We start from the raw sequence: 23,857 nt of genomic DNA, 5'->3' as shown, positions 1-23,857 counted from the left end.
TTTTTTTTTTTTTTTGAGACAGAGTCTCGCCCTGTGGCCCAGACTGGAGTGCAGTGGCACAATCTCGGCTCACTGCAAGCTCCGCCTCCCGGGTTCACACCATTCTCCTGCTTCAGCCTCCCCAGTAGCTGGGACTACAGGCGCCCGCCACCATGCCCGGCTAATTTTTTGTATTTTTTGTAGAGACGGGGTTTCCCTGTGTTAGCCAAGGATGGTCTCAGTCTCCTGACCTTGTGATCCGCCCGCCTTGGCCTCCCAAAGTGCTGGGATTACAGGCGTGAGCCACCGTGCCCAGCCCGTATTTTTCTTTTTTATTAAAAATTGCTAATTATGAAAAATTCAAGACTCTGGTATAACCTGAACAGTATTGTTCTCTCACTACAAATTAAGTTTGTATCACTTTTCTTTTTTAATTTTCTAGATCGAGTCTTAGTCTGTCTTCCAGGATGGAGTGCAGTGCCGCGATCTCGGCTCACTGCAACCTCCACCTCCTGGGTTCAAGTGATTCTGGTGCCTCAGCCTCCCGTGTAGCTGGGATTACAGTTGTATGCCACCATGCCCAGCTAATTTTTGTGTTTTTAGTAGAGACAGGGTTTCAATCATTCTGCTGCCTTTTAAATAAAATATTTATTTTATATCTCTTTTTAAATCTAACAAACGAATATATTTATAAACTGGTGGCCTTGCTTTTTTCAGATGGAGTACCATTCTGTTGCCCAGGCTGGAGTGCAGTGATGCAATCATAGCTCACTGCAGCCTCCACCTCCCCAGGCTCAGGTGATCCTCCCACCTCAGCCTCCCAAGTAGCTGGGACTACAGGCACACCTTCACACCCTAATTTTTGTATTTTTTTTGTAGTGACAGGGTCTTGCTATGTTGCCCAGGCTGGTCTCAAACTCCTAGGCTCAAGCAGTCCACCCACCTCAGACTCCCAAAGTGCTGGGATTACAGGCATGAACCATGCCTGGGCCCAGCTAAACTGGTGCTGTAATCTACATATCCGAATTATTGGGATTACTGATAGATTTAAATGAGTTATTTTCCACCACTTTATTTTTTGCTTTTTAGATTTCTTTTCCATACCCTTTTCTCTTCACTTCCTGCTTTCTATTGGATTGACTACATTTTCTTTATTCTTTCTTTCTTCTACTTAGTATCCAAGTTTTACATTTTATTTTCATTCTTTAAATTGTTTATTTATTTATTTTTACTTTTATGAGGCAGGGTCTCACTATGTTGCCCAGGCTGGAGTGCTGTGGCACAATCTCAGCTCACTGCAATCTCCGCCTCCCGGGTTCAAGTTGATTCTCCCACCTCAGACTCCTAAGTAACTGGGACCACAGGCGCGCACCACCACACCTGGCTAATTTTTGTATTTTCAGTAGAGATGGGATTTCGCCATGTTGCCCAGGCTGGTCTTGAACTCCTGAGCTCAAATGATTCACCCAACTTAGCCTCCCAAAGTGCTGGGATTACAGGCATGAGCCACCTCACCCAGCCTAAATTGTTATTCTTAATTTTTATTATGCATTCTTAAATTATGAAGTCTAAAATTATGGCACTTCATGATTTTCGAGTTTTATGTTTTGCTTAGAAAAGCTAATCTCAGTTTCAAGAATAAAAATTATTTTTATTTTCTTGTAGTACTTTTATAATTTTTAGCTGTACATTTTAATACTTAACTCATCTATAACTCTTTCTGTGTAGGATTTCAGGGAGGGAATCTACCTTTATTTAGTGTCCAAATAACTAACTAATGGTCTCAACACCTCTTATACTGTCCTTTTCTTCTCCACTGATTTGAAGTGTAATCTTTAATATTAAGTAAATTTCCATATATATGGATCTATGTTGATACATTCTACTTTATTCCAATCTATTTAGCTTTCCTTTGCCATTACTAAACTATCTTAATTACTCTTGTCTTTCTAACATCTAATAGAGCAAGTTCTTCCAGCCCTATATGCTATCCATTGCTCTTTAAAAAAAGAAAAGAAAAATCTTTTACAATTGTCTATTCTTGTCTATATTCTCTCTTCATATGTCAAGTTCCTATCCTCCCAACAATTCCTATCAAGGTTTTTATTGAGATTACATTGAATTTAATGATTAATTGAGAGATTACCATAATTATAAGATTGAATATTATCCTAAATTATATTATCTCTTCATTTATTCAAAAAACTTTTTGTTTTTTTTTTTTTGAGATGAAGTCTTGCTCTGTTGCCCAGGCTGGAGTGCAGTGGCGTGATCTCGGCTTACTGTAAGCTCCGCCTCCCAGGTTTAAGTCATTCTCCTGCCTCAGCCTCCCAAGTAGCTGGGACTACAGGCATCCACCACCATGCTCGGCTAATTTTTTGTACTTTTAGTAGAGACAGGGATGCTCTCAATCTCCTGTCCCTGTGATCTGCCTGCCTTGGCCTCCCAAAGTGCTGGGATTACAGGCATAAACCACAGAGCCCGGCCTATTCAAAATGTTTTTAACTGTCTTTCAGAAAATATTTATACTTTCTTTTTCATATAAGTGTTACACATTTCTTGTCCAGTTTAGGCTTTTGTTATTCTTATAAATGTAATTTTTTCTTCTACATTTTTTGTTAGTTATTGAGGCATAAGGGCAGATATTGATTTTGTTTTCCTTATATGGAGCCACTCTCATTAATTCTAACTGCACTCTCATTAACTCTAATGAGTGTTTCATTGGTTGTCTTAGATGACCTCTATTGCCTATATGTATAATGATTTTTTGTTATTGGTTTTTTTTTTTTTGAGACGGAGTCTCACTCTGTCGCCCAGGCTGGAGTACAGTGGTGTGATCTCGGCTCACTGCAAGCTCTGCCTCCTGGGTTCACGCCATTCTCCTGCCTCAGCCTCCCGTGTAGCTGGGACTACAGGCACCCGCCACCACGCCTGACTAATTTTTTTTTTTTTGTATTTTTAGTAGAGACGGGGTTTCACCGTGTTAGCCAGGATGGTCTTGATCTCCTGAGCTCGTGATCCGCCTGCCTCAGCCTCCCAAAGTGCTGGGATTATAGGCGTGAGCCACCGCGCCCGGCCTGTAAAATGATTTTTGTCTCTTCTTTTCCAGTATTTAACTCATTTCTGTCTTTCTTTTCCATTGGCTAAGACCTCTAGAACACTGTTGAATAGCAGCAGTTATAGCAGGCATTTTTTGTGTTATTCATGAAAAGGCTTCTAATGTTTCATAATAAACTGTGATGTTTAAGTTTTTAAACAGATCGCCTGCATCAAATTAAGGAAACTTCCTTTTCCTAGTTTACAATAGCTCTTATCAGGAATGGGAGTTAAATTTTATCAAAAGGGTTTTCAGTATCTTAGAAAGATGATCTTTTTTATTATTTTTCTTTCAGTATACTGAACATATTCTTAATGTCAACCACAGTTGGATCAAAACCTACTTGGTTAATTCAGTTCATTCAATTCAACAAATATTCATGTACTTAATATATGCCAGGCAGCTTTCTGGCCACTTAGCTTGTATTAAAGGAACTCACAATGATTCCTACCCTCATGGAGTTTATATTCTAGTAGATATCCATGATCTATATTTCTTTTAACTTGTTGTTGAATTAAAATTGCAATTTTGATTTAATATTTTTATATTTACATTTATACATGAGATTGATACAAGTATTTATTTTGTGCCATACTTGTTTGCTTCTCTTATTAAGGTTTACCTTACAGAAATATATTGCAAATGTCTCATTATTTTCTATGCTATGGAAATGTGAAAGTAACAAATGAATTTATCTCTTCTTTAGAGATTATCTATAACTTGCCTATAAAATCACCTAGATTTGAGACCTTTTTTTTTTTTTTTTTTTTTTTTTTTTTTTTTTGAGATGGAGTCTCACTCTGTAACCCAGGCTGGAGTGTAATGGTGCAGTCGCTGCTCACTGCAACCTCTGCCTCCCGGGTTTAAGCCATTCTCCTGCCTCAGCCTCCCATATAGCTGGGATGACAGGCCACCACGTTCAGATAATTTTTGTATTTTTAGTAGAGACAGGGTTTCACCATGTTGACCAGGCTGGTCTCAAATTTGTGACCTCAAGAGATCTGCCCTCCTCGGCCTCCCAAAGTGCTGGAATTATAGGCGTTAGCCACAGTTTCCGGCCTCTTTTCCTTTTTTTAATTAAAAAAATTTGTTTAATTGTGGTTAAAAAAAACACATACAATTTACCATCTTAACAATTTTTAAGTGTACAGTTCAGTCATGTTAACTATATTGTGCTCTATTTCTTCTTCAATATATTTTCTTTTATTATCTTAGATTCCCCACCTCTTTTTGAGTCAATTTTGGTTTGTATATACTTAGACACATTTCACCTAAATTTTAAATGTATTGCTATAAAGTAATATGCAACACATTAGTATGCTTTTAAAATCTTCACTATTTCTGTGATTATATCTCCTTTTCATTCCAATGGTTTGTTGTTGTTGTTTTTGTTTGTTTGTTTTGAGACAGAGTCTCACTCTGTTGCTCAGGCTGGACTGCAGTGGCGCCATCTCAGCTCACTGCATCCTCCACCTCCCAGGTTCAAGTGATTCTCATGCCTCAGCTTCCAGAGTAGCTGGGATTATAGGCACATGCCACCACACCCGGCTAATTTTTTGTATTTTTAGTAGGGATGGGGTTTCACAGTGTTGGCCAGGCTGGTCTCAAACTCCTGGCCTCAAGTGATCCACCCACTTCCACCTCCCAAAGTGCTGGGAAAACAGGAGTGAGCCACTGCACCTGGCCCCGATGCAATTTTTATATTTTCTCTCCTTCTCCATCTTTCTTTTTTTAATCAGACTTGCCAAAGATTGGTCTATTTTATTGGTTACCAAAGAATCAGATTTTTAGTACCCTAGATGAGTGTGCTTTTTATTGTTTGTTTTTTATTTCATTAATTTCTGCTTTTATGTCTTTTAATTCCATCCCCCAACTTTTAAAAGAGTTGTTTGTGATGTTCTTTGCCTAGCTTATTGAGTTTAATGTTTGGTTCATTGATTTTCAATCTTTTATGTTGAGTGAATTTCTAAAGCTATACATTTTCTTTTGAATGTCACTTTCTGTACACTATAGATTTTGCTTTGTAATGTTTTCAGTATTGTCTTTAATTTTCATTGTGATTTACCCTTTAACCCAAGAGTTCTTTCCTTCCTTCCTTCCTTCCTTCCTTCCTTCCTTCCTTCCTTCCTTCCTTCCTTTTCCTTCCTTCCTTTTCTTTCTTTCAGACAGAGTCTCACTCTGTCACCCAGGCTGGAATGAAGTGGCGCGGACTCGACTCACTGCAACCTCCATCTCCCAGATTCAAGTAATTCTTGTGCCTCAGTCTCCTGAGTAGCTGAGATTACAGGTGCCCACCACCACACCCAGCTAATTTTTATATTTTTAGTAGACATGGGGTTTCACCATGTTGGCCAGACTGGTCTCAAACTCCTGACCTAAGGTGATCTGCTCCCCCATCAGCCCCCCAAAGTGCTGGGATTACAGGTTTGAGCCACCGCACCCGACCCCAAAAGTTCTTTTTACCTTGCAAGAGGATAGTTACCTTTTTAGTTACCTGTTGGCATTATACATATTTTTTTCCTCCTACTCCTCCCTTTACACTCATTTCCATCCAGAGAACTAGTTCTCCATTTCAGGGCTGAGACTCCCAAGACTGGCCCCATCTACTGGGCTAATGAGCAGCATGCCCTCATTTCACCCTGCTCCTTCTTGTAAGAGTCATTTTACACATTTGTCTTTCCCACTTAGCTGAGGCCCTAAGGTAAGGAATTTAGAGATCTTTCCCACTCATTAAGGCCCTAAGGTAAGGAATTCAGAATGTATCTCTGAATAATTCACATTCAGAAATGTAAGAAACTCAGTTTTAAAACAGAAAAAAATGTATATCACTATGTCTATATAGTAGTTATAGCCAATGTCCCTAAACAGAAAATTGTCCAATGGTGCAAAGGAATTAGTAAGAATATCTAGGATTTCCAGGTTCAGATTTCAAATCTCATATTAAAATAGATAACATTATTTGTTCTTAAATTCTTCACATAAAATACATTCAGAAATGTATTCAGAGATACATTTCAAACGATTGTCAAAGCAAAGTCCAGAGACCTTTGCACCAGAATCGCCAGTGGTACTATTATAAGTATACATACTGAGCCTCATCTCAGATCTATTAAGTCAGAAATCTCTAGAGGGAGGGCTCATGGATCTCCATTTTTAACAAGCACCCCCAAGATGAGTTTATTCTAGCACACTGAAGTTTGACAACTATTTCTCTAAATGATACCCTGATAAGCTTCAGTTAAGTACAGAGCAGGTCAACTAGGTAGAAAGGCATTAGGACCCGTGTCATATAAAGAATTTTAAAGGAACCTAGGATATTTAGTACTAAAACAAACAAACAAAAGAATTGGTTGGCAGAACATGAGAGATGCCACTGATGTAAAAAATACTTTAGATTTATTCCGTACAGCTTTTGGAGGGTAAATTCAAAGGGTAGAAATTAGAAGGAGATAGATTTTGACTTTAATGTAAGGAAAAGATTTCCAACAATTTGAGCTCTTCAAAAATGGAATAGAGTTATTGTGAATTCGTGAGTTTACTCTTATTTGGACATAGTCAAGCAGATGATGAATGACTTTATGCCAGAGATGTTGAAGAGGGACTTTTACATCAAACTTTAGTTGATCGCTACATTCCTTTCCAACTCAGGATTCTTAAGATTCTCTAATTTTAGGAACATGAGTTCAATATGGGTTATAATTATTATAACATTTTCCAGATGATACTAGAAGTCCATTTCCTCATAGTCAAGGACGCAGACACATTTAGTGATTTAACACAATGTACATAAAAACTGGCCTGAGGCTGGACACCATAGCTCACACCTGTAATCCCAGCACTTTGAGAGGCTGAGGCTAAAGGATTACAAGATCACTTGAGCCCAGGAGTTCAAGACCAGCCTGGGAAACATAGAGAGACACCTCCCCTACACATTTTTAAAAATTATTCAAGTATGAGGGCACATGCCTGTAGTCCCAGCTACTCAGGAGGCTGAGGTAGGAGGACCTCTTGAACTCAGGAGGTCAAAGCTGCAGTAAGCCATGATAGGGTCACTACACTCCAGCCTGGGCAAGACTGTATCTCAAAACATAATAAAATAAACTAAAATAAAACTGGTCTGAGTAAATAAAATCTCATACAATATTTTTTTTTTCAAATTTAAGAGTTTTTAAAGGTTTATTTTATTTTTTTATTTTTTGAGACAGAGTCTCACTCTGTCCAGCCCAGGCTGGAATGTGGTGGCATGATCTTGGGTCACTGCAATCTTTGCCTCCCAGGCTCAAGTGGTTCTCCTGCCTCAACCTCCCAAGTAGCTGGGATTATAGGTGCATTCAACAATGCCTGACTAATTTTTGTATTTTTAGTAGAGATGGGGTTTCGCCATGTTGGCCAGGCTGGTCTCGAACTCCTGACTTCAAGTGACCCACCCGCCTTGACCTCTCAAAGTGCTGGGATTACAGGCATAAGCAACCTGCTACATTACAGGCATGAGCCCACCACCTGGGGTGGTGGTGCACACCTGTAGTCCCAGCTACTTGGGAGGCTGAGGAAGAAGAATCGCTTGAACCCAGGAGGCAGAGGTTGCAGTGAGCCAAGATCACACCACTGTACTCCAGCCTGGGCAACAGAGCAAGATTCCGTCTCAAAATAATAATAAATACAAATAAAGTTCAAGGATATGTAGCAAAGAAAATTAGTTACAACAACCCAATATTACAGTCTGTCTATAAAATAAACACATCTACTCCTTCCAACTTCATAAGGGTAAAAAATAAGAGTTTAAAATATGAAGCAGAGACAAGATTTCATAGTTACCTGTGAAAATAGCTCTCCGATTGTGTGTCTTTAAATTGGCAGGGGAAAAAAAGAAACTCAGTTTTAAAACAGAAAAATTATATATCATTATGTTTATACACTTGTTATAGCCAATGTCCCTAAACAGAAAATTGTTCAGTGGTGCAACGGAATTAGTGATAATACCAAGAATTATTAGATTCAGATTTCAAATCCCATATGAAAATAAACAATATTATTTGTTCTTAAACTAAATTTTTTTTTTTCTCGCACTGTGACCCAGGCTGGAGTGTGGTGGCATGATCTCACCTCAACGCAACCGCCGCCTTCCTGGTTCAAGCGATTGTCATGCCTCAGCCTCCTGAGTAGCTGAGATTACAGGTGTCTGCCACTGTAACCAGCTAATTTTTTTATATTTTTAGTAGAAACAGGGTTTCACCATGTTGGCCACGCTGGTCTCAAACTCCTGACCTCTAGTGATCTGCCCACCTCAGCTTCCCAAAATGCTGAGATTACAGGTGTGAGCCACCATGTACAGAAAGAAAACCTTTGTGGAGGTGCTGGGGATTGAACCCAGGGCCCCATGCATGCTAAGCATGTACTCTACCACTGAGCTACATCCCCTTTAATTCTTAATATCAGAAATATTATTCAACAGACATATCAGAGTTGAGGGAAATTATTGGAAAATTGAGACAAAAAAAGCATAGAGAAAGTTAATTTATTTTCTAGACAGAACTCTGCTAGTATTAGAATTAAGTACTTTAATTAGATAGTAATTTACTTGCTTTCTCGTACCTTATGTCATCTTCTCTAGTCTGTTATAGTCCTACACGTATTAAATAGCAAAAACAAATTATATATTTTCCATGATCAGTATGTTACAACATTAAGATCAGATTAATAATACAAGTCATCTACTCCACTGCCAATTTTTATACTCCCTACAATCTTACAGCACATCCTCATATGAACAAAAAGACTTTATATTTATCTTACAAAGGATATAAACATCAATTTATAAAAAAGAGACACAAGCCTTATATAGTTAAAAGTAATATAATTAACATGATTACAAAAATATTTTTAACAAAGCAGAGGAAATAATTATATTGCTTGTAGTTCTATTAAGAGTTTATTGAGGCTGGGCGCGGTGGCTCAAGCCTGTAATCCCAGCACTTTGGGAGGCCAAGATGGGCGGATCACGAGGTCAGAAGATCGAGACCATCCTGGCTAACCCGGTGAAAACCCGTCTCTACTAAAAAATACAAAAAACTAGCCAGGCGAGGTGGCGGGCGCCTGTAGTCCCAGCTACTCGGGAGGCTGAGGCAGCAGAATGGCGTAAACCCGGGAGACAGAGCTTGCAGTGAGCTGAGATCCGGCCACTGCACTCCAGCCTGGGCGACAGAGCGAGACTCCATCTCAAAAAAAAAAAAAAAAAAAAAAAAAAAGAGTTTATTGAAGCATTACAAATAATTTCAAAACAATAAAATACAAAGGCAAATATCCAAATAGTTTTGTATGGATCTTGCATTCACTTTTCCTTGATCCAACCTAGTTTTAATTCCTATGGCCTACAGGATGGCTTAGATAAGGAAGAAGCTAAAAATTGGCTGTTACAGAGTTGCAGTTGTGTGGCATATGGGTGATCTACATAACTGAAGTTGAAGGGACAAATGCAATCTTCCCCACAAAACCTGCTTTTCCCGCAGTCCATTGTCACAATCCCAAGTCCAGCTACTTCCTCAACATCTCCTTCTCCCTGGCTGAAACCTCCCATCTCTCATCTGGGCTGTTGTAAAGGCTCCTAACTAACCTCACCTCTTTTGCCTTCGCCCTCTATAATTAATTCTCAACTCAGTAGCCAGACTGATCCTCTCCTCAAAGCTCTCTGGTGGCATCTTTTTTTTTTTTTTTTTTTTTTGAGACAGAGTCTTGCTCTGTCACCCAGGCTGGAGTGCAGTTGGGCAATCTCGGCTTACTGCAACCTCCACCTCCTGGGTTCAAGTGATTCTCCTGCCTCAGCCTCCTGAGTAGCTGGGACTACAGGTGCATGCCACCACACCCGGCTAATCTTTTTTTTTTTTTTTAGTAGAGACGGGGTTTCACCATGTTGGCCAGGATGGTCTCAATCTCCCGACCTCATGATCCACCCGCCTCAGCCTCCCAAAGTGCTGGGATTACAGGCGTGAGCCACCATGTCCGGCCTCCAGTGGCACCCTTATTCAAAATAAAAGTCAACATCCTAGGCTGGGCATGGTGACTCACGCCTGTAATCCCAGCACTTTGGGAGGCTGAGACGGGTGGATCACTTGAGGTCAGGAGTTCCAGACTAACCTGGCTAACATGGCAAAACTCTATCTCTACTAAAAATACAAAAATGAACTGGGCATGGTGGTGGGTGCCTGTAGTCCCAGCTACTTGGGAGGCTGAGGCAGGAGAATTGCTTGAACCCGGGAGGCAGAGGTTGCAGTGAGCCAAGATCATGCCACTGCACTCTAGCCTGGGTGACAGAGCAAGACTGTGTCTTGGGGAAAAAAAAAAGTCAATATCCTTACAACTGGGTCCTACACCAACTATTCCCCATTTTTCATCTTCTGCTCTCAATGACTCAGTTCCAGCTAACCTGGCCAGTGCTTTGCTGTTTTATGAACAGCCCACTCTCACCTCCGGGATTTAGCAATTGCTCTTTCCTTTATCCAAAAAATTTTCATCTAGATCCCATGTATCTTATTCCTTTAACATCCTTCAGGATTTTGCCCAGTGTTCATTTTTCAGCAAATGATCCCCTAACCACCTCATTTATAACTGCAAAACTTATGCATCTCAAGACTCCCCCCAACCTCCTTCTTTAAACTTATTTTTGCTCTATAGAACTTACCACCACATGATTACTATATATTTTGCTAATTTTGTTTACTGTCTGATTGTCCTCACTAGATTGTAAGACAGATTAGGGATTTTTGTCTGTTTTTTCAATCCTATATTTCCATGGCTAGCACACAGTAGGTATTTAACAAATGCTTGTTGAATATATGAACATCCTCTATAAATTCTCTAGTAACCAGTGTCGAGAACTACATGCCTATGTAGGTGACCCAAACACTTCCTCTAAGAACTGTATAGAAAAATAACCTCAGGCCAGGTGTGGTGGCTCATGCCTGTAATCCTAGCACCTTGGGAGGCCGAGGCAGGTGGATCGCAAGGTCAAGAGATCAAGACCATCCTGGCCAACATGGTGAAACCCCATGTCTACTAAAAATACAAAAATTAGCTGGGCATGGTGGCGCATTCCTATAGTCCCAGCTACTCAGGAGGCTGAGGCAGGAAAATCACTTGAACCCGGGAGGCGGAGGTTGTGGTAAGCCGAGATCGCACCACTGCACTCCAGCCTGGCAAAAGAGCGAGACTACGTATCAAAAAAAAAAAAAAAAGGAAAAAAGAAAATAACTTCATATAATTTAAACATCTTAATTAAAAATAGCAGCATTCAATTAAACATTCACATAACAACTACACAATCATTCTCTTCTTTCCTACCTTAAGCCTTGATGCCATCAATACTTCCAGAAAAAAAAAAAGTTCCTAAATAGCCCACAGAAGAAAACAAGGTAATGTTAATATAAATACTCTGCCCCTACATTTATGCATTCTTCCCTCAAAATTTTATAAATTCCACACCCTTTCACCAGAAGTTAAAGAAAGGAGATGTATCCTCCCACTTTCGGAAATGCTTTAACCAAAAATTAAAGGAAGAATGAACAAGCTATCCGTAGGAACCCATTCATCGACAGAAAGGAGAAACATTTCCTAAGAAATGTCAAAGACAAAAGACTCTGGATCTAACACCATTTGGGGGGTTTCATACCAGTGCTAACACAGAGACATAATATTATTACATTTATATTAATAAGGCTGGGTGTAGTGGCTCATACCTGTAATCGCAGACCTTTGGGAGGCTGAGGCAGGAGGATATCCTGCTTGAGGACAGGAGTTCAAGACGAGCCTGGGCAAAATAGTGAGACCCCGTCTCTACATAAAATAAATAAATAAACAGCACAGTGAAAGGATTGCTTGAGCTCAGGAGTTCAAGGCTGCAGTGAGCTAGGATTGTACCACTGCACACCAGCCTGGGGAAGGGCGTAAGACCTTGACTCTTAAAAAAATTTTGTATTAGGGCCGGGGCGCGGTGGCTCAAGCCTGTAAATCCAGCACTTTGGGAGGCCGAGACGGCGGGATCACGACGGTCAGGAGATCGAGACCATCCTGGCGCTAACACGGTGAAACCCCGTCTCTACTAAAAATACAACAAAAAACTAGGCCGGGCGACTCAGGTGGCGGGCGCCTGTAGTCCCAGGCTACTCGGGAGGCTGAGGCGAGGAGAAATGGCGTAAACCCGGGAGGCGGAGCTTGCAGTGAGCTGAGATCCGGCACACTGCACTCGCAGCCCGGGCGACAGAGCGAGACTCCGCTCGCAAAAAACAAAAAAAGTGTGAAAAAAAAAAAAAAAAAAAAAAAAAAAAAAAAAAAAATTTGTATTAACATACGTACTTCCCAGAAATTAAACAAGACATACACAGTATGTGGATGTAAGCAAAGAGAATGATTTCTATGTGCAAAACATAACACTCACAGATTAATAACTGAAGTTTCCTAGTCTATTTTCTTGTTTTATTTTTTATTTTTTTTTTTGAGACGGAGTCTCACTCTTGCCCGGGCTGGAGTGCAGTGGCCGGATCTCAGCTCACTGCAAGCTCTGCCTCCCGGGTTTACGCCATTCTCCTGCCTCAGGCTCCGGAGTAGCTGGGACTACAGGCGCCCGCCACCTCGCCCGGCTAGTTTTTTGTATTTTTTAGTAGAGACGGGGTTTCACCGTGTTAGCCAGGATGGTCTCGATCTCCTGACCTCGTGATCCGCCCGTCTCGGCCTCCCAAAGTGCTGGGATTACAGGCTTGAGCCACCGCGCCCGGCCTTTTATTTTTAAAAAATTATTTTTTGAGACAGAGTCTCACTCTGTCTCCCAGGCTGGAGTGCAGTGGCATGATCTCAACTCACTGCAACCTCCGCCTCACTGGTTCAAGCAATTCTCCTGCCTCCGCCTCCTGAGTGACTAGGATTACAGGCACCTGCAACCACACCCGCCTAATTTTTGTATTTTTTTTTTTTTTCAGTAGAGATAGGGTTTCACCATGTTAGCCAGACTGGTCTCGAACTCCTAACCTCAAGTGATCTGTCTGTCTCAGCCTCCCAAAGTACTGGGATTACAGATGTGAGCCACCATGCCCAGTCTATTTAGAGGTCTAGTAAACTTAAATCAGTTCTGAAGCTTTTCCAGATAGCAGTAGTAACACACACTATAAATCAGATTACCTGGTTCTCAATTCAAAGTTCTTTTCATTCTATCATGCTACTCTCTAAATTTGAGTGTTCTCTTGACCAGGAATAAAATTATTCCATGTGTCTGAGTTGAAACTACTATATCGCCAGGAAATAAAAAAATCTAACTTCCCAATATTATTCCTAAATTAAATTGTGGTTAGTCAGGATGTTGCTACATACTTTTAATAATAACTGAAAATTGAAGCAGAAAAAACTGCAATTAACTATTACTTGTATATTTTGTGCCATGAACAGAGGAAACTGTCATTTATAGTATAATTTTCTGGGCATAGGCATGGATTCTGGTGTTCACGTCTCCAAGTTCATATCTCAGTTTTGTCACTTATTAGGGGACATTATCTTAATGTCTCTAAGCTTTTATTTTCCTTTTCTCTCTCTCTTTTTCTTTTTTTTTCTTGTTTTTTTTTTTTTTTTTTTTTTTTTTTTTTTTTTTTTTTTTTTTTTTGAGACAGGGTGATTACAGGCTTAACCTCCTGGGCTCAAGCGATCCTCCTGCCTCAGCCTCCCGAGTAGCTAGGACCACAGGTGCACACCACCACGCAGCTAATTTCTGTATTTTTTTGTAGAGATGGGGTTTTACCATGTGCTCAGGCTGGTCTCAAACTACTGGGCTCAAGTGATCCACCCACCTTTGCTTCCCAAGTGCTGGAATGACAGGAATGAGCCACCGTGCCCAGCCCTATTTTCTCATTTTTAAAAAAGAGAAGTTATTGTTTCAAAATATGTTGTACATGAGGCCAGGTGTAGTGGCTCATTCCTGTCATCCCAGCACTTTGGGAGGCTGAGGCAGGAAGATAGCATGAGCCCAGGAGTTCGAGACCAGCCCGGGCAGCACAGTGACACACCCATCTGTACAAAAAATTTTTTTAAATTCTCTAGGCATGGTGTTACGTGCTAGTAGTCCCAGCTACTCAGGAGGCTGGAGGGTCACTTGAACCAGGGAGGTCAAGGCTGCAGTGAGCCATGATTATGCCACTGTACACCAGCCTGGGCAATCCAGGGAGACCTGTCTCAAAAAAAGAGCATGTTTCACATGATAAATATTACAATTTTTGTCAATCAAAAATAAATATTTATCTCTCATATCCCAGGAAATCAAGTAAAAATAAATAAAAGAAAAGAAATAAATGAGTAAAATTTAAACAATTAAAAAAAGATAGCACTACTACTTATGTCTTTGAGTTGTGAGAAAAATGCACAGAAAGTACTTAGCACATGGCCCAACACATATATATATTCATAGTGACAGATATACTACTGTCAATTGCAGTCAGACATGAATGGAAATTATAATCAGATTCCCACCTTTCAAACTTTAGATGTGACTTCATATTAATTCAACAAATCTTCCAAGTCAGAATGCTTGCTGATTTGAATCTTAGAGCAATTATTTTTATCTAGTCTTTAAGAAATGAAAAAATAACGTAATAGTAAACTCATGCAATGACTTAATAAATTTAAAGCCATAAACAGACTAAATCCAACACTAAACAAGCATTTTGCAATCTATTTTGGCCAAAACAATGCATTTTCCCTCATTCATGTAACAAGACTCAGTGTGCCAGCTCCCAATGTTACAAAGCCTGTTCTTGGTGATTCAAGGGTGCCCTCTGTCTGAGTGCTGAAAAATACAAACCCAAATTTAAAACTTTGTAAAAACATGCTTTCTCAAGTAAATTCTTAATCAACAGTTCTATGAAATTGATCCTGTCTTTAACCACTGCTGGCAGATAGTCCTTAAAACAAACAAACAAACAAACAAACAAACAAACAAAACCAGGTGCAGTGGCTCATGCCTGTAATTCCAGCACTTTGGGAGGCCGAGGAGGGTGGATCAACTGAAGTTAGGAATTCAAGACCAGCCTAGGTAACATGGTGAAACCCTGTCTCTAGTAAAAATACAAAAATTAGCCGGGCATGGTGGCAGGAGCCTGTAATCCCAGCTACTCAGGTGGCTGAGGCAGGAGAATTGCTTGAACCCAGGAAGCAGAGGTTGCAGTGAACCGAGATCAAGCCATTGCACTCCAGCCTGGGCAACAAGAGCTAGACTTCGTCTCAAAAGAAAAAAAAAGAAAAAAAAACCACCACCACCAACAAATGTCATGTCATTTGTTACAAGAACACAAGAAAGTCATGTCTACATCTTTGTAATTTATCTGGAAATTTGGAAATTCCATGATATTTTTCTCAAAATTTATTCCATATCATTCAATGAAATTATTGACATGAATCACCTAGATAAGTTTATTGCTCTCTTTTTTTGTTCTGTCCATGTAAAACTCTGTACTTTATTTAACATGTCATTGTAGCGGTTTGCTCGGTAGTAAGTATCACCAACATTAAATATTTATTGGGTATCTTCTGTGTGCGGTACACAATACTAGGTGAAAAGGATGGAAAAAACCATTCTCTATCCTTAAAGAAATAACAATCTAGTTTCTAAAACAAGACATATAAAAAGGATGTGGGCCGGGCGCGGTGGCTCAAGCCTGTAATCCCAGCACTTTGGGAGGCCGAGACGGGCGGATCACGAGGTCAGGAAATCGAGACCATCCTGGCTAACACGGTGAAACCCCGTCTCTACTAAAAAATACAAAAAACTAGCCGGGCGACGTGGTGGGCACCTGTAGTCCCAGCTACTCGGGAGGCTGAGGCAGGAGAATGGCTTAAACCCAGGAGGCGGAGTTTGCAGTGAGCTGAGATCCGGCCACTGCACTCCAGTCTGGGCGGCAGAGCGAGACTCCGTCTCAAAAAATAAATAAATAAATAAATAAAAAATAAAAAGGATGTGTACAAAAATATATGGTGAAATGCTCACTAAAAAGTATGTTTCTTTCCATCTGCTTCCACCTTAAGGAAGTTATTCAACTTCTCTGAACCTCAGTTTATCTGGAATATAAAAATAATATCTACCTTAAAGGAAGGTTGCAAAGGTTAATTCAGATATCTGTAAAGGTCTCAGCACATAGTAAAAGCTTAATGAAAGATGGTTGTTATTATTTACTACTATTATTAAGAGAATAATCTTAAATAATAGTGTCCTACATTAAAGACATTTTATTTGTTTCAAATGGAAAGACATGTAAATAAAAAAGTTTATGCTTTACTTTTACAATATTAAACATTCTTTCTAGTTAAGAAAAACAGTGATCTTGATTAAATGCTTGACATACCAGGAATGAGCCATTTCTAAAAAAATTATTTCAATATAAAATATTCTGCTGTCTTCATGTTAAAACTCTCAATAAACTACACATTAAAGGAACATACCTCAAAATAATAAGAGCCATCTATGACAAACCCACAGCCAACATCATACTGAATGGGCAAAAGCTGGAAGCATCCCCCTTGAAAACTGGCACAAGACAAGGATGCCCTCTCTCACTACTCCTATTCAACGTAGTATTGGAAGTCCTGGCCAGAGCAATAAGGCAAGAGAAAGAAATAAAGCACATCTGAATAGGAAGAGAGGAAGTCAAACTATCTCTGTTTGCAGATGACATGATTCTATATGTAGAAAACCCCAGAGTCTTGGCTCATAAGCTCCTTCAGCTGATAAACAACTTCAGCAAAGTTGCAGGATAAAAAATCAATGTAGAAAAAACACTAGCATTCCTATACACCAACAACAGTCAAGCTGAGAGCCAAATCAGAAAGGCACTCTCATTCACAATTACCACCAAAAAAATAAAATACCTAGGAATACAGCTAACCAGGGAGGTGAAAGATCTCTACAATGAGAATTACAAAATACTGCTCAAAGACATCAGAGAAGCCACAGACAAATGGAAAAACATCCCATGTTCATGGATAGGAAGAATCAATATCATTAAAATGGTCATATTGTCCAAAGCAATTTACAGATTAAATGCTATTCCTATCAAACTACCAATAACATTCTTCACAGAATTAGAAAAAACTATTTTAAAATTCATATGGAACTAAAAAAGAGCCCAAATAGCCAAGGCAAAAAGAACAAAGCTGGAGGCATCAGGTTACCCGACTTCAAACTATACTACCGGGCCACAAGCATGGTACTTGTACAAAAACAGGCACATAGACCAATGGAACAGAATAGAGAGACCAGAAATAAGGCCACACACCTACGACCATCTGATCTTCAACAAAGCTGACAAAAACAAGCAATAGAGAAAAGACTCTCTAGTCAACACATGGTGCTGGGATAACTGGCTAACCATATGCAGAAGATTGAAACTGGACTCCTTCCTTACATGATATACAAAAATCAACTAAAGATGGATTAAATACTTCAATGTAAAACTCAAAACTACAAAAACCCTGGAAGACAACCTAGGCAATATTATCCTGGACTTAGGAACAGGAAAAGATTTCATGACAAAGACGCTAAAAGCAATCGCAAAAAATTGACAGATGGGATCTAATTAAACTTAAGAGCTTTTGCACAGCAAAATAAACTATCAACAGAGTAAACAATCTACAGAATGGGAGAAAATATTTGCAAACTATGCATCTGACAAAGGTCTAATACCCAGCATCTATAAGGAACTTAAACAAATTTACAAGAGAAAACAAACTACCCCATTAAAAAGTGGGCAAAGGAAATGAACAGACCCTTTTTTTTTTTTTTTTTTTTCCCTTTTTTTTTTTTTTTTTTTTTTTGAGACGGAGTTTCCCTCTTGTCACCCAGGCTGGAGTGCAGTGGCACACTCTCGGCTCACTGCAACCTCTGCCTCCTGGGTTCAATCGATTCTCCTGCCACAGCCTCCCAAGTAGCTGGGATTACAGGCATGTGCCACCACTCCCAGCTAATTTTTTATTTTTAGTAGAGACGAGGTTTCTCCATGTTCGTCAGGCTGGTCTCAAACTCCCGACCTCAGGTGATTCGCCTGCCTCGGCCTCCCAAAGTGCTAGGATTACAGGCATGAGCCACCATGCCCGGCTGAACAGACACTTTTCAAAAGAAGATATATATGCAGCCAACAGACATATGAAAAAAAGCTCAATATCACCGATCGTTAGAGAAATGAAAATCAAAACCACAATGAGATACCATCTCACACCAGTCAGAATGGCCATTATTAAAAAGTCAGCTCTTTCCCATCTTACAGGATGGAGGGTGAAGAAGTTCAGAAGCCAGATACTAAAGAGAAGAAACCCAAAGCCAAGAAGGCTGATGCTGGTGGCAAGGTGAAAAAGGGTAACCTCAAGGCTAAGAAGCCCAAGAATGGGAAGCCCCATTGCAGTCAATATCCTGTCATTGTCAGAGGGATTGGCAGATATTCTCCATCTGCTATGTATTCCAGAAAGGCCACATACAAGAGGAAGTACTCGGCTGTGAAATCCAAGGTTGAAAAGCAAAAGGAGAAATTTCTTGCAACTGTTACAAAACCAGTTGGTGGTGGCAAGAACAGTGGTACTCAGGTGGTTAAACTTTGCAAAATGCCCACATATTATCTTACTGAAGATGTGCCTTCAAAGCTGTTGGGTCAAGGAAAAAAAAACCCTTCAGTCAGCATGTGAGAAAACTGTGAGCCAGCATCACTCCCAAGACCATTCTGATCATCCTCACTGGATGCAACAGGGGCAAAAGGGTGATTTTCCTGAAACAGCTGGCTAGTGGCTGGTTACTTGTGACTGGACCTCTGGTCCTCAATCGAGTTCCTCTACGAAGAACACACCAGAAATTTGTCATTGCCACCTGAACCAAAATTGATATCAGCAATGTAAAAATCCGAAAACATCTTACTGATACTTACTTCAAGAAGAAGCTGCAGGCCGGGCATGGTGACTCATGCCTGTAATCCTAGCATTTTGGGAGGCCAAAGCGGGCAAATCACTTGAGGTCAGGAGTTCAAGAACAGCCTGGCCAACATGGTGAAATCCTGTCTCTACTAAAAATACAAAAATTAGCCGGGTGTGGTGGTATGGGCCTGTAATCCCAGCTACTTGGGAGGCTCCGGCAGGAGAATCGATTGAACTCAGGAGGTGGAGGTTGTTGTGAGCCAACAGCATGCCACTGCCTGGGTGACAAGAGGGAAACTCAGTCTCAAAAAAAAAAAAAAAAAAAAACATTGCCCAGACACCAGGAAGGTGAGATCTTGCACATACAAAAAGAGAAATACAAGATTACAGAGCAGCACAAGATTGATCAAATAGCTGTGGACTCACGGATTTTAATCAAAATTAAAGCTATTCCTCAGCGCCAGGGCTACCTATGATTTGTGTTTGCCCTGACAAATGGAATTTATCCTCACAAATTGGTGTTCTAAATCTCTTTTCCTTTTTTTTGAGACGGAGTCTTGCTCTGTCGCCCAGGCTGGAGTGCAGTGGCGCGATCTCAGCTCATTGCAAGCTCGGTTCCCAGGTTCACGCCATTCTCCTGCCTCAGCCTCCCGAGTAGCTAGGACTACAGGTGCCCGCCGCCACGACCAGCTAATTTTTTGTATTTTTTAGAAGAGATGGGGTTTCACTGTGTTAGTCAGGATGGTCTCCATCTCCTGACCTCGTGATCCACCCGCCTTGGCCTCCCAAAGTGCTAGAATTACAGGCGTGAGCCACCGCGCCCGGCCTCGTGTTCTAAATTTCTTAAGAATAACTTAATTTAAAAACTCATAACAAAAAAAAAAGTCAAAAAATAACAGATGCTGATGAGGTTGCAGAGAAAAGGGAACACTTCTGCACTGTTGGTGGAGTGTAAATTAGTTCAACCATTGTGGAAAGCAGTATGGCAATTCCTCACAGGGCTAAAAGCAGAACTACCATTCGACCCAGCAATCCCATTACTGGGTATATACCCAGAGGAATATAAATTATTCTACCATAAAGACACATGCACACGAATGTTCATTGCAGCACTGTACACAATAGCAAAGACATGGAATCAACCTAAATGCCCATCAATGACAGACTGGATAAAGAAAATGTATGTATACACCATAGAATACTATGCAGCCATAAAAAAGAATGGGATTATGTCTTTTGCAGGTACATGGATGGAGTTGGAGGCTATTATCCTTAGCAAACTAATGCAGGAACAGAAAGCCAAATACTGCATGTTCTCACTTATAAGTAGAAGCTAAATGATGAGAACTAATTAACACGAAGAAGGAAACAAGAGACACTGGGGCCTACTTGAGGGTGGAGGGTGGGAGAAGGGAGAGAAGCAGGAAAAATAACTATTGGGTACTAGGCTTAGTACCCAGGTGGCTAAATAATGTGTACAACAAACCCCTGTGACATGAGTTTACCTGTGTAACAAACCTGCACATGCACCCCTGAACCTAAAATAAAAGTTTAAATAAATAAATAAATAAATAGGAAAAAACTATTATACTCAAGACTCCTTTACCAGTAATGAAATTTAAGGAGTTACAGGAATATGAATTTTCTAGTATTTACTTCATATGGCTTGCCTGTTCTCTTAAAACATCATCTAAGATGTTAAAAATAATTCAGTGACATTTATGGTCATCTACATATCTAATACCAAGAGCAGCCCAAAAACAGAATAATGATAATAAAAGGGATCTTAGCAATTAATCTAGCTTGATCTTTTTGAAGGAATAAAACTTATTCTGTATCTCCTTAACATTATAAATTATTTTAAAATTCATCTCTCATGAATTGTAATAATTCTGGGGGGAGGCAAGCATGTGATAAATATTTTTATATTCCATTTGTTGATGGGGAAACTTATAAAGAGTAAAACTTAGCACAGTATAAAAATACTTGCTATGAAAAATTAATTACAGCTAGGCTAAAGACTACTTGTATTATCTCAATTCTCACATCAATCTGAGGTAGGCGTTATTTTCTTCATTTACAAATGAGGAAACTGAGGCACAGACAAGTTACATAACTTGCCAAGTTATGTAGCTAGTACACACAGAATCAAATCCAGGCTCATTGATTCTAGAGCCTGCACTCTTAACCTCTATATTATACTTTTCCTAATACCTAAAAAGGACAATTTTCTTAAATATCCATGAGTCTATAACTGACACAAATAAATGACGAATAAATAAATAAATGGGGAAAGACAGGACAGGTCTTCTTTACAGAAAATTCCAATTAATACATATAGAAGGAATGAAGAAAATAATCACTGTTAGTTAAACACCAATTGTTGCAGGCAAGAACCATCAATGGATTACAGCTAAAATTAGGAAGTAAAAGTATGATGAGAAACAGAATATTTTCATAGCTTCAACACATCTCTCCATATGACATATGTTAATTACAAGGAGAAAAATAGTAATTTTACAGTGGAGAAAGCCCCATGTAAACCCAGTGATCAAAGTTAATATCACCAATGATAAGATATATCAACATTATGTATGCCATGATATTGAGAAGCCTACATCACTTTTTTGATATTTCTGCCAAAAATGCACAACCTCAATCTATTAATGAGAAAAACATTAGATAAACCCATACTGAGGGATATTCTACGAAACAACTGACCAGTATGCTTAGAAAGTGTGATTTAGTTAATCAATGATAATTTCCTGGTTTTGGTCTTTGTACTATGGTTATGTAAGAAGTTAATATTGAAGGAAGTTCGGTAAAGAGTATATGGGAACTCTATTTTGCAACTTTTCTGTAAGTTTTAAATTTCAAAATAAGAAGTTGAAAAGTAACAATTTTCTTAAAATCTATAATTCAAACCTTATTAATTTATCTTCCTCTTTATTCTCAGAGAGGCCAAATTGGTAAGTTCTCCCATGAGTTGACTAGTGTCACTGGCAGAGGAGCTAAGAATAGTTCTCCATGGGTCAACTGTCTTCTCCATATGCTACCTGCTTCTATAATGAGATTGGATGATGACAATACACAATAATCTTGTATTTAGGAGTAGTAAGAACAACTATTTCAAAATGAAAGGATTCAGTCTTTTCTCTTAGACGTCATGTTCATTAGTTTTTAATCATGAAATAAAATTATTGCCCATGATTCTGAAGTTCTGCGTCTTGATACTCTAAGATATTATATACAGTGAAAGAGCATTCTGTTAGGATTTGTCCAATAAAGTCCTTTTCATTATCATAATGTTTTAAACATGCAGACTCAGTAATCCTTACTCTAAGAAGGTAGAGATATGACTGTGTTAAGGCAATAAGTATGAATAAACAGAAATGTATAGCTAACATTACAGCTTAACTCAAAAGGTCTGAATCAAGCCTAAAACAGAAAAGAATGACAAGTGAAAGCACTGCCCAAATGCCCTTGGACCATAATTATGAGCCCATTTTAAGGGGCAAATACTGATAGAATTGGATGAAGAATCGTGGGACAGAAGGTTTAGGGGTAAAGAATAGTAATAAAGCTCAACGAGAAGAGAACAAAAACTGCTCAATCTCATTGTATTCTCTCAGCCCCCAATAATCTTGACCCTCTACTGCTTTGCTACTCAAAATGTGGTCCATGGAACACCAGCACCAACATCATCCTGAGCTAGTTAAAAACACAGGATATAGGCTGGTGCCTTTAATCCCAGCACTTTGGGAGGCCAAGGCGGGGCCTATCACTTGAGTCCAGGAGTTCAAGATCAGCCTGGGCAACATGGCAAAATCCTGTCTCTACAAAAGAATACAAAAATTGGCCGGGCGCGGTGGCTCAAGCCTGTAATCCCAGCACTTTGGGAGGCCGAGACGGGCGGATCACGAGGTCAGGAGATCGAGACCATCCTGGCTAACAAGGTGAAACCCCATCTCTACTAAAATACAAAAAACTAGCCGGGCGAGGTGGCGGCGCCTGTAGTCCCAGCTACTCGGGAGGCTGAGGCAGGAGAATGGCATGAACCCGGGAGGCGGAGCTTGCAGTGAGCTGAGATCTGACCACTGCACTCCAGCCTGGGTGACAGAGCGAGACTCCGTCTCAAAAAAAAAAAAAAAAGAATACAAAAATTAACTGGGCATGGTAGTACACCCCTGTAGTTCCAGCTACTCAGGAGGTTGAGGTAGGAGGGTCACCTGAGGTCAGGAGGTTGAGGTTGCAGTAAGCTGAGTCATGATTGTGCCACTGCACTCCAGCCTGGGTGACAGGTTGTTCATTTTTTGAGACTGGGTGACCCTGTCTCGAAAAATAAAATAAATAAATAAATAAATAAAATAAAAATACATGATATAATAAGACCTCATCCCAGATCCATTGACTAAAAAATCTGCATTTTAGCAAGATCCACATGTGATGAATCCCCAGGAGATTTGTATATGAACATTAAAGTTTGATCAACATTTCCCGAACACGTTGAGTTTTAAGGAAATGAACAATAAGATTGTCATACCACATTAATCTCCAAATTGGTGGTTTAAGTAACTTGGTATTTCATTAGACAGCCTTTCAGTCTCACTTTAGAAGAGAAAAGCACAATAAAATATGCAGTATAAAAGGTATTTTAGGTATTCTTTATGTTTATCTGTTAGTGTCTAGTTAGGAAAAAATATTTCTTTTGCAATAAATTTTCTTATTTTATAATTTTCTTACAAAATGTACAAAATCTGTTTTTTAAAGTAAATATGTATTAGACATTTTTAAAGAATACTGACAAATTAAGGTACTGAATGCAAATACATACTTTCTTCCTTTTTTTTTTTTTTTTTTTTT

The 23,857-nt window shown here is 39.6% G+C and overlaps 1 long non-coding RNA gene, 1 other non-coding gene and 1 pseudogene across 2 annotated transcripts in view; 1 reads left to right on the top strand and 2 right to left on the bottom strand.

The window, feature by feature from the left end:
- Positions 1–23,857, bottom strand: part of LOC108533281 (uncharacterized) — a 51,113-nt gene that overhangs the window by 18,795 nt on the left and 8,461 nt on the right. The window lies entirely within an intron of this gene.
- TRNAA-AGC (transfer RNA alanine (anticodon AGC)) lies at positions 8,423–8,494 on the bottom strand. The gene has a single exon. It is a non-coding gene; the product is annotated as a tRNA-Ala (tRNA).
- On the top strand, positions 18,362–19,521 carry LOC108533280 (60S ribosomal protein L6-like; annotated as a pseudogene).

The sequence above is a fragment of the Rhinopithecus bieti genome, unplaced genomic scaffold (genome assembly GCF_001698545.2).
Source record: "Rhinopithecus bieti isolate Rb0 unplaced genomic scaffold, ASM169854v2 scaffold_10548, whole genome shotgun sequence".
NCBI lineage: Eukaryota > Metazoa > Chordata > Mammalia > Primates > Cercopithecidae > Rhinopithecus > Rhinopithecus bieti.
This window is presented reverse-complemented; position numbering and strand designations above follow the sequence as displayed.